Below are 13,674 nucleotides of genomic sequence, written 5' to 3' on the forward strand. Positions count from 1 at the left end.
ATATCCTTTATTGTTCTTCCAAGAAAAACAAGCTGCTAGGTGGATGACTGCAAGGGACCCTTCTTCTTGCAGCATATTATGTACATGCTATTCAGATCCTCCTTAGAATACCACTTTTTACCCATTCACCAATAGACCATATTGGAACCTCTTCTGTTTCTTTGCTAGGGCCTCTGATTCAGCTATCCTTGGAATGTACATGTTATCTGGTTTCTATGTTGGGTCCTCCACCAGAGGCCTGGAAGTTTGAAGGTTCTGGAAATATCTTAACTATTCGAGCACTGCAATCTTCTGGACAAAGGGCTGTAATGTTGTTCCTGGATCTGTTGGGGTTATTCTCTCAGCTTAGGAATCAGAGCCCCCAGTACTTCTACCAGTACCAGGACCACTTTGGCTTTTAATTTCCACATTCTTTCCAGTTTCTCCTTCAGGCCCTGGTACTTATGCAGCTTCTTATACTCATTCTTCCTGATGTTGCTGTCACTGCTGATACATCTATCATAATGGCTGTCTTTTGGTCCTTGTCAATTACCCTTATTTTTACACACACACACACACACACACACACACACACACACACACACACGGTTTCAAAGCAATTCAAAATGCTAGTACAAAACAAATGATTAATGTGTATAATCTAAAATCTGTATATGTTCCAGAATATATAAGGACAAAATAAATTCATGATAAATATGAATATAAGCATTTAGGATTATAACTAGTAAGTGTTAAAACTTGGTGTGTGTTTTAAATTGACAAATTAAAACATTACCTGTATACATAATCAACCACACTGCTAGACCTCAAACAAGAAAAAAAACCCTTCTTGTTTGAATAGGCAGGTACAAAGATGAAATAGTTGTGAATATTAGGTAAAACAGGAGTATGCAAAGATGAAACTCTCCAGTGACTGAGTTACACTGAATTAATCATGCAAAGAACTAGGTCAGATAATTGAAATATTTGTCACATGAGTATGTAAAATATTTAAAAACCACCAGATGTAGTCTCTGCAAAGTTAAACTGGAATATCAACATGATGGATAATCAGTCAAGATCTAAGGTCAACCTTCTAACTTCCAAATGCAGTTTGAAAACTATACATGCTGTAAGAGTGTTTTTTTTTTGTTTTTTGCATGAAACAGAAATAGTTTGTCATTGCCTTTTGTAGATTTATTTCATAATTCCTTCTCTCAGTTGAGTTGATTTTTCTAATTTCTTCCTTAACCTCTTCTGCACAATTTCTGCCTTTCCCTTATGGTCTTATCATGTTTAACCTCAATGGAGATTTCAATCAATGCTATGATAAAACAAGTGATCCTTCAAAAGTACATGTAGTCTCCCAATACCAGTAATTGAAATTCAACTGTCATATTATTTTTATTATATGTCCAAACAGGAAATGCTGATGAGTGCCTGGATGTCGCAAAAAAAAAAAAAAAAAAAAATATGGTGGGAATTCTCCAGGAAACTACCAAAAATATACTGGGATTACAGGAAGATATGCGGTAAGAATTGGAGAAAGAGAAACAGCTAGGAGACCAGCTGCCAGTTAAAGGCAATATTTCTGGTTTATTAGGTTTTAAAGAGAAACAAATAGCCATATAAGTATAGATAAAGCATGGATTTTAAAATCAATAGAACCAAAGTAATAACAATGAATATGCCTGTATCACTTTGGAACATTCAAGCACTTTGTATAGTCTCCCATAAATGTAATAGTTCCATCACTTTAAAAAAAAGCCTTTACACTAATTGTCTATGGAAATTATTAATCATCCAGGTCATGGTTTTCCTAAAGTTGCTTTTCCAAAAGGCAACTAGACTTTCTTAGTTTTTTCCTTTGAAAATGTTTTGCTTCTCATCCAAGAAGCTTTTTTAGTTATGAAGTCACAACTGAAGGTCAAAATTTGAATGAGAAGCAAAATATTTTCAAGGAAAAAGACCGAGAAAGTCCAATTGCCTTTTGGAAAAGCACCTTTGCGACTTAACACTATTTCTGAACTAATCAGAAGACCATTAATGTTCTACCATCAATAAGTTATCATTATTATTGTTATAATAATTATAACATAATTATACTACAGTTTTTGATATTATCTCTGTACTATACTTTTTTCTGTTATCAACCTGGAAAGAAAAGATGAAATTTGATGGAGATAAAGCAAATCTATTCTCAGACCAACAGGGAGACAAGTGGAACTTGAAACCAAAACGTGGAGAGGAAAATTGTTCAGATGGACAGCTTTGTGTTTTCACAAGAATATTAGAGGAAGGTGGAAGTAAAGCACATTTAGACTTTCAATATTCTACTGCAATAATCAATCTTAATAAAAGTAGTTTTAGATTTCCCTGGACTCTGTTTCTTGCTGTGATCTGCCCTGTGGGGGTGACAGTTATGCATCTTATGACTTTTTTTTTTTTATACCACCATTAATCTTTTCAGAGTGGTATCATATAGTAAGTAAATAACTAAATCTTATTGCATACTTCTAATTTTTATCAGATTATAGGAATGCCGTGAAAGTATATATCTTAACTTCACCTTACAACATTTGTCTAGGTATCCCATGATATTTTGATTAACATGTCACTTAAGTATGTGATAAACAGCATGAGAGCTAACTAAATGTTTAATACCTGAAAACCATCCTTAAAAAATGTTCATTAATGGTTTCTTGTAAAAGTGGAAGAAGATATCAAGTGAGGTGCCACAAGAGTCAATATCTGGTGAAATTTTGAACACTTCTCATAGCTGTTGGGAATTCATCCCCAATATAGCAAATATATAGCAAATTTTTGCTCTGTTTCCCTGGAACAATGTCTCTGATTTTAGCAGCCCATCACTGTTTCCTACCTCAGAGACAAAGAGGCTGGGACATCTGTGTCAGAAGTAATGTTTTTTTTCCTAGTGAGGTTCTGCTTGAGACAAAGGAATGTGCATTCCCAATCTGAGAAGCCAGCTGTCATTTGTGTGAATACAGAGTAGAATCACAATGGTAACAAATCAATCATACTTTTTAAATTCAATTCTGTTCCATATGTCTGTATGAATCGATTTATGCTTCAATCACATATGGGAGTAGGGGGTAAAACAACTCTTTTTCCAAACAATTATACCCCAAAGAGTCACCATTCTCATTCCTTTTGGATTTTCAAATGGCATGATTATTTATTCCGAGTTCCCTCATTTCATTCATAATCACCAATCTGTTTATGTTTTCTAGCAAAATATTTTTTTTCTTCTGTCTCGCATATATCCGGAATAAGAGAGTTGGAAGGGACCTTGGAGGTCTTCTAGTCCAACCCCCTGCACAAGCAGGAAATCCTATAACATTTCAAACAAATGGTTGTCCAGTCTCTTCTTAAAAATCTCCAGTGTTGGAGGACCCACAACTTCTGGAGACAACTCATTCTACTGATTTTTTTTTTTTTGTTCTAACTGTCAAGAAATTACTCTTTAGTTCTAGGTTGGTTCTCTCCTTTATCAGTTTCCATCCATTGCTTCTTGTCCTGCTTTCAGGTACTTTGGAGAATAACTTGATCCCCTCTTCTTTGTGGCAACCCCTTAGATATTGGAACACTGCTATATCACCCCAAGTCCTTCTTTTCATTAAACTAGAGATACCCATTTCCTGCAACTGTTCTTTGTATGTTTTAGCCACCAGCCCCCCAATCATCTTTGTTGCTTTTCTCTGTACTTTTTCCAGAGTCTCAATATTTATTTTCATATTGTGGCAACCAAAACTGGATGCACTATTTAAGTGTGGTTTTATCAAACCATTAGAAAGTGGTACTATTACATCACATGGTCTTGATTCTAACTCTCAGTTTTTGCAGTTTAGGACTGTGATGTTTTTTTGTTTTGTTTTTTTGTTTTTGGCAGATGCAGCACACTATTGGCTCATATGTGATTATCCACTAGGATTCCAAGATTCTCTTAAATTTGTTATTATTGTGCCAGATACTACCTACTCTATACCTGTGCATTTTGTTTTTCTTGCCTAAATGTAGAATCTTTTATCACCATTGAATTTCATTTTGTTAGATATGCACAGTGTTCAAGTCTGTGAAGATCCTTCTGTATCTTGAGCCTTTCTTCTGGAGTGTTGGCTATTCCTGCCAACTTGGTGTCATCTGTAAATTTGTTGAGTTCCCCTTTTATCCTGTTTGTTTAAATTATTGAAGAAGATATTGAAGAACACTGGACCTAAGACAGAGCCTTGGATATCCCACTGCATACTTCCCTTCATATAGACGCAGTTCCATTAAGGACTAATGAGTATGGATGTCAGCCAGTTACAAATCCATCTGGTGGTGATGCTGTCTATCTCACATTTTTATTATCTTGTCAACTAGTAGACTGTGGTTTACTATATCAAATGCCTTACTGAATCCAAGTAAATTATATTCACAATTTCTCTGATCCACTAATTTAACTAGTGGATCACATTAAATGTGACTAATTTTGTCATATTACCAAAAAATGCAGATTTGTCTGACATGATCTATTTTTGACAAGCCCATGTTAGCTTCTGTTATGACTTTGGTTGCCTCTAGGCTTTTGCAGATTCATCGCTTGATTATCTTTTTAAAAATCTTCCCAGTTATTGATGTCAGGCTGATAGATATGTAGTTTCCTGGATCCATTTTTTTTGAAGATGGGAACTACTATATAAGAAACTACTTCCTTATATATAGTGCAAGTCTACCTCTTCTTTTATTAGATACGTTTCTTTTAAACAATGTAAATCCCTCTAGCTGTATATTCTATTCATGGGTTTTATCTCATCAAGTTTCTGTAATGTCAACAATATTATAATTTATAATTTACTAGATAACTAGTTTACAAAAAACAAATCTCATATTGTATCATGTTAGAGTCCTGACCTAACACTACTGGTGAGAACAGATATAGAAGTTAAAGTAAATGGAATGAACGTTATGATTAACAATGGATTGCACTAACCATGAAATGCTTTAATCTCAGGGTCCTGTCTTTTCTCAACAATGTTGGTAAAAGGCCATTTTATGGGCTTAACGAAACCTAAATTGTCAAAACCTTTCCTGTTCAATCATTACATAATATTTATATTCTAGAATAAGTTGAGAATATTTACTGGAAGCAGAAGAGAGACTGAATTGATATTTTGATTTTTTAAAAAATAAGAATGAGGAACAAGAAGAATAGGAGACTAAATGTGATGGTTTATTAAACTGGTATTGTGGTGGAACCACTAGCTGAAAGAAAGGAGTTAAACCATTAGCCCTGAGGAGGAGTTAAAAAACATTTCAGCTTAGACTCTGGGAGGGAAGTATTTGAAGTGGAGATATTAGGAATGTATTTGTCCTTTCCCAAGGGAAGGCAGACAATCTGGCAAGATTCCTGTACAGTGTTGTTCATCAATGAATACACTTCTTTGACCATTTCTTGGAACTGTTCTGGTTGTTTGTTCCTGACAGGTATTCTGTGAGAAGTTTCTTTTGAAAAATTATTTATGCATGAAAAGTTTTATAGAAGTTAAACTTCATTCAAGGATTTTTCTATTTCTGGGTTTATTTATATTGATATTTTGTAATACTAAATAATAAAGGCTTATTTCTCTAAATAAGACTAAATATATCTTCTTAACCAGGATCTACAGTATATTTTCCATTTCTAAGGGAAATAATATAAATTCATCTAATAAATTTCATAGGTTTTTGAAGTTGTGGCCCTATATGATTCATTTTGCAGATGAAGGTCACTACTGGCATGCTGCCATTAGTCTTGCTCACCAACTCCTAATCTCATAAACGGAGGAAGGATATTCTGTTTAAAAACAGTTTATAGTAATCATCAAGTGATAAAGGTCTTTCTCCTTTACATGCAAATGAAACCGTGATAAAAATGAGAATAAAAGATTTTGACCATGAATAACAATTTCTCTTTTTTTCAAAAGACAGAAATATGTCTTTCTTTTCTTTAGTTCAGCGTGTTCAGTCTTCTAGGATGTCTTGACACAGCCTTTCATTTACAGCTTAATGTAGCACATAGGAATGCAGATTTGTGGTTTATCATTTTTAATTAAAATATAACACGACTTTCTTGAAATTGTGCTCATAAATTATTTTAGCTGAGAACTTCAAATATGAGACAGTCCTATAAGCAGAGCAACTGAATTATAAGCTAAAACCTATCAAGAAGTGAAGGGATAACAGAATTTTATACCAAGATTCTGAAACTTCTACAAAAATGCATAATGAGGACTGCCAACAAAAAGAGAAGTTTACATAGCAAGTTGAAATAGAAGATTCTGCTAATGGGGTGAGGAGTATGTTGTGTCTGGGGGAAAGATCCAGAATTGTTTTCTTTGTTCCTTCATTTTTCAAGATTATCCAGAGAAGGTAAAAGGAATAAAAATCTTATTATTAGACATTATTCTAATTCATAAGTACCCAGGGCAGAATTATAAACAAGACTAAATCAAAAAATATCAAGCCACCGCTAGAAATTTAGTATTGTCTGATATCCACAGGTGCTATTTCATAGGTTATTGGGTAAAGTTTATTTATTTGTTGTTTGTTTGTTTTTTATTGAATTTAGGTAGTTGTCTATCTCATTTGCATATGACTCTGAATAGTGTACACAATTAAAACAAAAGTTAATCAATATAGTGTATCCATTAAAACAAATAAAAACAATTAAAACTGTAATAACAAAAATAGGGCAGTTAATTTAACCAACCATGTTATGGGTTCTACTCTTCCATAGTATCCTCAGGCCCAATGGCAAAATCAAGTTTTGAGGGCTTCCAGAAGACCAGCATGGTTGGGGCCAACCTTACTACAGCAGTAATAATACACCAGAGGGCACAAGAAAATGCTCTCCTTTGGGGGCCTGCCAAACAAATCCTTTGACTAACAAGGGTTCCAGCATGCCCTTCCTGACAGATCTGGTGGGATGGGTAGATGTAAATGGGGGTGAGGCAGTCCTTCAGATAACCTGGCATCATGCCATGGATGGCTTTAAAGGTACTTTTTACCTTGCATTGGGTCTGGAAGCAAACTGGCAGCCAATGCCAGGGTTGCTGGAAGCAAACTGGCAGCCAATTTGGTTTTGCCAGGGTTTATCTAAAACCTGATTGTTGTTCCCCATCCAACTCACACTGTCCAGGTAGCAAGAAAGAACCTCAACAGCAATGCCTCAGGGACAAAAATATATAGCTAGATATTGCTACTATCCTGATGGTACTTTATCCAGTGTGAGATTCTAGTTTTGATGGAATTGTTTCTGCTGTTTCTTCTACTCAGTCTCTCTGCTTGAGTTCAGACTCAATGGATGTGGATTTTGGACCATTCACTTCTGGAGGCATTTTATCCTTAGTCATACATAGAATCACATTTCCTCAAAAAGTACTGATGTACGAACAGGCTCCCTTTTGATTCTTGCAATGGGTGGGAAAGCATTTGCACAAATTCACCTTGTGCATCCATTGCATCTATTCCTCCCTCCCTCCCTCCCTTCTTGATAACATATCATACATTTACATTTATGGTTATTTGGATTTCCCTTTTTTAACAATTACCCTCCCTGCAACTAAATGATTAATGTACCTCTATGTTGTTTTCTTTTGCTTTAGTGGTGTAAAATTGTGAATAGTGTAATTACGTTGCATAATAGAGTTGTAATTATACTTTATTTCCTATCTAACATTCATACAGTATTTTCATAGCTTTGTATCCTATTTTGATTCTAATTGATAAATATAGGTTTATGTAGTTATTCCTTCAGTCATTAAATTTAGAAATTTTTATAGCTGCCCATCTCACATATTTGACTCTGGGAAGTTAACACAATTTTTTAAAAAATCCAGTAAGTAGTTACCAATAAACAATTAAAATAAAAAACAAGAAAAAATTAAGAGATTAAAACTTAAATCTGCAAAACAGCACAATCCATACAATACAGTCAGCTCAAATGTTTCATTCCACTATTGCATCCCCAGGCAGGATGACATCAGGAGGAATAATGTTCTAAAAGGAAGACTCTGGAAAGAATTCTAGATAAAAGCCACAACAAGCTAGGCATCTCTTTTGAAGTAGGACACTGTTTGGTGCTGGATGAAGGATCAGGGCAACACTTCCTGTAAATGGATCACGAGAATCTCTTTGTGTGTGTTCGTATGTGTGTGTGTGTGTGTGTATCAGAGGTGGGTTGCCCCTGATTTGGACCGGTTTGCAAGAACCTGTAGTAAAACCAGGGAGAGGTCACTACCCCGGATGTCATCATTGGCGATCTACGCATGCGCAGAAGTTTCTCACATGTGCAGAAGCAAGGCGCATGCACGAGCAATCCCATTGCAAACCAGTAGTAAAGGTAAGTAGAACCCACCCCTGGTGTGTATGTGTGTGTGTGTGTGTGTGGTCAGTTTATGAATTAAATGGCTGGGAATGGAGGAAGGAATTATCTTTACTCACAATCTGAATGCAACCATTTTTTAAAATTTATTTTTAAGGACATAAATCTCAATTTAGCTTCACTTCTTAGTTTAGATGTGATATTTTATTGACTTGGAAATATTAAAACTCTTGTTAATGCAAGCTATACAATATTCATGAGGTGAATCACCTTTTCCTTGGAGAAAGAATCTTTAAATACAATTTTTGGATTAAATAGCAAAAGTGTGCTTAGAGTATTGATTTTTGAAAAGAAATGATGAATTCAGGGTCCAGATGGATTTGGGACTATAATAAGTTTGAGTTAATTAGAAAAACCATTCCTGTGAAAAATGGCAATTGTTTGGGGTTTTTATTAAAGCAAAAACATGATAATGGACCTTTAAGATAAAGTTTGATACCAATGGGAGCTAGAGAATAATAAATTTGTCTTGAACAGAGAAAAAAAATCATGGACATTTTTGATTATTAATCTTTGAAATCATTTGATATCATAGTGGATAATATATTAATAAAGCTACAGAAGAAGAAGAATATATAATGGATAAATTTGAAATCTGAATGTAGACTTAAAGGTGCCAAACAACAAGAATGATGTGGAAAAAGATGTACTAGATTTACAAACCAAACAAGTCAATATTTCATTACCTAAAAAAGATGTACAATTATTAAATCAGAAAAGTGATCTGGATAACTGCCTTTTATTAGACATAGAATAGAGAAGCAGTAATGTTTTAAGCAATTTACTAAGAAGTAACAGAAAACCTTTACTTACAGCATGTAATATACAAAATAAATCTGCTAAAGGTTTCAAAGATTTTTGGGAAAAAATAATGAACAATGAAACTTCAGGATTTTATTCATAGGGGTTAAAATTAAGATTGATAAAAGTAGAAGGAATTAATATAGGGTTGGCTTATTACATCAAGGCTAAAATATATAAATAGTTATGAAGACCCATATTGTTAGGGCAATAAGCTGACTGTAAACCACTTAGAGAGGGATTTAAAGCACCATGAAGTGGTATATCAGTCTAAGTGCTATTGCTATAGGGCATCATTTAATGGATAATTAAATAGGGCATCATTTAATGGATATTTGCTAATAAGGAATAAATGATAAAGCTTTTCAATTTAGTTTTTAGTTAAGACATGAGTTATCAAATGGGAAATTGTTTTTGGATATAATAGTGCTCTGGAGAAGTGGTAAAATATGTGGACTAAGGATTGAAATTTTCACTGGATTATAATTTGAAATAATTTTGTTATAAAATGATGCATTGTTGTTATTTAACTCCTAAGAAATAAGTAAAACTAGAAGCTGGATAAGCTTGGTGGGCATGGCAGTGGAAGGATACTGCAAAATCCCAATTCCCACCCCACTCCTGAGGGAAGGATATTGCAAAATTTCTATTCCCACCCTACTCTGGGGCCAGCCAGAGGTGGTATTTGCCAGTTCTCTGAACTACTCAAAATTTCCTCTACCACTTCTCCAGAACCTGCTGAATAGCACTCCTGCTGTGTCCTATTTATGACAACATTGGTGAGATATTTATATGCACACAGGTAAAAAGATATACAAATGCTAACAAATGAAGAGATAATTGTGAAACTAATAATGGAACTGGCAGAGATGGCAAAATAGACTATTTTGATGAAATATAAACTTTTATCTAATTTTAATTCTACATGGGAACCATTTTTAGACCTTGCTTTAAAAAGATAAAAATGAATCTCTGGTTTTAGGATTTGATAATTAGATTTGTTATGATTATATAAATGTATGTTTCATTGTTATTATTAGAGATATATGTTTTGCATATTCTTAAGGTTTATGCTTAAATTTAGAATAAGTGATTATTTTGTTATATTAAGAGCCATGGTGGTGCTGTGGTTAAAATGCAGTATTGCAGATAATTCTGCTGACTGATTCAGCAGTTTGATCCTGACCGGCTCAAGGTTGAGTCAGTCTCCCAGCCTTCCAAGGTGGGTAAAATGAGGATCCAGATTGTTGGGGGCAATACACTAACTCTGTAAACTGTTTAGACAAGGTTGTAAAGCATTATGAAGCAGTATATAAGTCTAAGTGATATTGCTACATAGTTTTAGGAGAGTATTTTTCCATTCTTTGGTTTGTATATTATTATATATTTGTACCTGTACTGGAAAAAATCAGAAGTTATTCTTTTTAACATTTCTTTTCCTTTTTCATTCTTTTGTCTTGTTACTTTTTAATTTTTTTCTTCCTTTTTCCCCCTTCCTATTTTTAGACTTTTTTCCTTTTTGTTAATTACATTTTGTCTTTTCTTTAAAAAATACTTAATAAAGTTGCTTTTCCTTTTTAAAAAATGATAATCTATGTACCAGATCAATAGTTACCTTAATATCTTCCCCAAATATATAAAAATAATGATCAGGCAGCAAAATTGCAGGAAGACTACCAGATTATATGCTTCCTGGTGTATAACATATTCCCCTACACTTACACACACATGTTTCAGATAATATCTTTCTATAGATGTACTTATAAATTTACATAAATTCAACATTTACAAAATATCATTCAATCTAACGCAAATCCAGCTGGGCAATAATTCTTCAAATAATGGCAGCTGAATTTCATTAACTTCACTATCTTAAATGGCTTACGTATATGCATTTTGTTGAATTTTGTAGGAATTAATGTAACAGCTATTTTATTATACTATACACAGGGTGGAATTGCTTGCTTCTTTGTTTATTTATGTCTTCATTTTTTATAATAAAAACCTGCAAGTGTACTTTATCCCAATGGTTCAATTCAGCATTAGTTACATTCATTCAATTTTATAACTACTTTGCTTTGTTAATAGACTTAGTTACTCATTTAATTTTTGTAGACTCTGTGAAAAGTCATTATATAAGATGCTATAATTCCATATTTTAATATTATTCATGGAACCAAAACTATTTTTTTAAAATCTAACATTTAAAATCTAACAAATCTAAAAAAAAAAAAAAATACCCCTAACAGGTGTTCTTTATACATTTTACATTAGATTGCTAAACCTGAATATTGAACACAAAATATTAATTTTCATAGTTAATTAGCTCTTTTTCTATTAAGTCATAACTCTTTTTTCAGCTTTGAATACTATTTGTTTTATATGGCTTGTGCATTATATTTGACAGTTCTGTAGCTTAAAGATGGTAAACATACCCACTACATTTTATTATAACCACCTGCATGTTTAAAAATATCAGATATATTTCCTATTATTTTTGGAGAGGGTATCCCAAACTTCTGAACTCAGTCTTTCTACAGTCTTTCTACAGGCCTGGGGCATTCTATTGTCTGACAATAGAATTACTGATTTGCAGTGATTCCATCTTGTTCTAGTATACAGGGTTGTATTCAGGGGTGATATTGATACTAGTAGAAAAGACAGCTAATTTCAAGTCCTTGAAATCTGTTAATACTGTCCCTGTAAAGTTCAGCTGGGGAGTTATTGATCATGAGCCCTATACTGATCTTCTAGTCATGCAGCTAAGATGGTTAAATGTATGTTATTTTAAGGAAATCATACCTTGATATAAGCCAACAACAAGCTTATTTTGTGGATTGTTGTGGTGCCAATGAAACAAAGGAGATATTTCCTATCATGTCAGTGTTACAATTAGCTGTGCATCCCAATGGTAGGAATCCTCATGCCTCTCACTTATAGGTAGAAATATATATTGCTCTTAAAATGATGTAGCATGTGCAACTCCCATTGTTAGTTGGTATGGCCTTTTATATATATCAAAACCACCAATAACAAATAACTATTGTTGCATAATAATATTGATAGAGGGAGTAGAATATCAGAAGGATATAGAAAGCAGAAATATCAGCAATTAATACTACTTCCAGCTAAAAAGAAGAGTAGAAGGCAGGGGTGAAATGCTCCCGGTTCAACCGGATCACACGATCCAGTAGTGATGGAGGCAGGTCGTTTGGAGAACCGGTAGCAAAAATCCCTGCCCCCCCCATCCCAGCTGAGCCGCAAAATCATCAGAGCCCTTTTTTTTTTTAAAGCATTTTTTCTACAACTTCTTCGGCCAAAAAAACTTTTACTTTTAAAAGTAAAAAAAAAAGCCTCTGATGATTGCGTGGCTCAGCTGGAATCTTCAAAGGCTTTTAAAATAAAAAAAACCTTTTTTTTTCTTTTAAATGCCTCTGACGATCCAAGCTGAGTTGCCTGATCGGCAGAGGCTTTTTAAAAAATTCAGCTTGGATCGTCAGAGGCATTTAAAAGAAAAAAAACCCTTCTTCTCTTTTAAATGCCTCTGACAATCCAAGCTGAGTTGCCTGATCAGCAGAGGGTTTTTAAAAAATTCAGCTTGGATCATCAGAGGCATTTAAAAGAAAAAACCCATTCTTTTCTTTTAAATGCCTCTGACGATCCAAGCTGAGTTGCCTGATCGGCAGAGCCTTTTGAAAGCATTTCTTTACAACCTCTTCGCCAAAGAAGTTGTAGAAAAAATGGTTTTAAAAGTAAAAAAAAAATTGGCCACGCCCACCCAGTCACATTACCCCCCACCAAGCCACGCCCACAGAATCGGTAGTAACAAATTTTAGATTTCACCACTGGTAGAAGGGGATAAGAAAGTTCCTGGGGAAAGAGTTCCTTCAATACATTCTAATCTAGGACTTCCAAAGTCTTATAACACTTCTCTATGTCTCTCCTTATTTAATCAATTTGTACCTGTGAAAGTTGAACAGCCTTATTAAAAATGATGTGAAACATAATGGAAACCAATTTTGGATATTGAATGGTATGATTAAGGTTCCATATTTATATAGAATCGCTTTTAGATAAAACTTCTAATATTTTACATTTATCAAACTATTTACAGGTAGTTTTCAACTTATAACCACAATTAGGACTGGAACTTCCATTGCTAAGCAATAGTTATTCAGTGAATCACATGGTCATTAAGTCAGTCAGGCTTTTTCCTCTGACTTTGCTTCTGGAGCTCTGGGTTCCTCCCGATTCGGCCCGATTTGGCTGAGCCGGTAGCGGTGATGATATGATGTCAGCGAACCGGTTCTCTTTTTCCGGGAGCTGCACCTGCCCACCCGCCTTCACGTTATTCCTACCTTTTTTTTCTTCTTTTTTAGCCCAGCTGATAGGTGCAGCAGAGTAGATTGCCGCACCTCATCTTAGTAGATTCCCAACGCGCTTGCACGTGCACGAAGAGAATCGGTAGT

General features: G+C 34.3%; 1 long non-coding RNA gene across 2 annotated transcripts in view; it reads left to right on the plus strand.

Moving 5' to 3' along the window:
• Nucleotides 1–1,431: 1,431 nt before the first annotated feature.
• Nucleotides 1,432–13,674, plus strand: part of LOC117680227 (uncharacterized) — a 69,946-nt gene continuing 57,703 nt past the window's right edge. The window contains exon 1 of one of the 2 annotated variants that reach the window (XR_009621107.2): nucleotides 1,432–1,511. This is a non-coding gene — a long non-coding RNA (uncharacterized LOC117680227). The remainder of the gene's footprint in view (nucleotides 1,512–13,674) is intronic. The other variant, XR_009621106.2, reaches the window with a different exon arrangement.

This window comes from Pantherophis guttatus, chromosome 8 (assembly GCF_059756535.1).
Source record: "Pantherophis guttatus breed Tessera chromosome 8, ASM5975653v1, whole genome shotgun sequence".
Lineage (NCBI taxonomy): Eukaryota > Metazoa > Chordata > Lepidosauria > Squamata > Colubridae > Pantherophis > Pantherophis guttatus.